The following is a 1,410-nucleotide window of genomic DNA, read 5'->3' on the forward strand; positions in this document are numbered from 1 at the left end:
GGAATATAACCTACAGGATTCTAGGGTATACGCATTTTCAGTTTTATGTGATATTGCCCAGTTGCTCTCCAAAGCCTTTGTATATTCCCACTCTCACGAACAATGTATGAGTCACCATTTCCCTATAACTTTATCACTTGTTCTCATACTTACTGTTCTCTTCCTTTGGATCTCTATTAGCTGTATATTGGGTAGTCTCATTTTATTCTTCCTGTATCTTAGCCTCTCTTTTATATTTTCCATCTCTTTGTCAAACTGTGCTATAGTCTGTGCCTGTATTGTTTCACTTTCTCATCAACTGCATCTCCTGAGCCTCCAAGAACCTGAGTACGTTACCTGCCCTTCCCTGGAAGCCAGAGTGCCACAACCCTTCCATGGAAGCCCTCCAGGAGAGACCTTCTGGTTGTATCCAAAGCAATAAGCTAGGCAGAAGAATTCTGCGTAGAGTCTAAGCCCCCTTTATATTTCTCCTACGTCGTTGAATTTGAACTGAATTACAGAGCTTACAGTCCAACCTCATCAGGGCTTGTTACTTATCTGTCTATGGAGAAGTGGGGCTGGAAGACTGCAGATCCTCAAGAGATGTTAAGGCCCTCAGCGAGTCGAGGGAATGAGAACAGAGATAAAAGCCAGGGTCATAGTGCACAGTTGGCCAAGAAACCTCCTACATCACTGTGAGATCTCGGATGTCTCCTCTTTCTAGGATTCAGTTTCCTCATTGGAATAATGGAGTGATCTTGAAGTGAAGAAAGGGTATCTCCAAACCTTTTGCTTTGTCAAGCCAAGGGCACCAAGACAATAAACGGAGGTGCTTTTGGAGCAGTTTAGATGCTAATTACGTGTAATGGGAAATTGAGAATTAAGAAAGATTAATTTCTAGAGCGGTACCATCGAGAAGGCAGAATAAATGCATATGTGGTTCATATAAATGTGTTTGTTTGAATGTATAGTTACAGGTGTTTCCCGTTATAGAATAGCTTGTGAGAGATATTAATGTCAAAGAATTATAAACAGTACCGCCTTGATCCAGCTCTTCATTATCGTGACTCGGCCTTTTGAATAGCCTCCTGATTGCTCTCTTGCCCAACTTTAATCCATTCTTCACACTACAGTTACAATTTGATCCACAACGAAATCTGGCGCCATCTAATGACCAGAGCCAGCTTGAGCGCAGTCGAATAAGAGAATCCCGCAATGCTAGCGCTCATCCAGCTTGGCCTTTGGCTTTCTCCGCCCCCTGCGAAGCCTGAGAGGCGGTGCCACCGTAGAGCAGAGACAGCAGGCAGCCTTCTCCTCGCAGGGCTCGGCCCAGGGGAAAGAGGGAGACGCCGCGGGAAGCGCTGCAGTATCCTAGAGGAGAGGAAGCGCGGACCCCCGCGAGGTGCGCCGGCTGGTGACGCACTTCCGGAG

Source organism: Diceros bicornis, chromosome 32 (assembly GCF_020826845.1).
Source record: "Diceros bicornis minor isolate mBicDic1 chromosome 32, mDicBic1.mat.cur, whole genome shotgun sequence".
NCBI classification, from domain to species: Eukaryota; Metazoa; Chordata; class Mammalia; order Perissodactyla; family Rhinocerotidae; genus Diceros; species Diceros bicornis.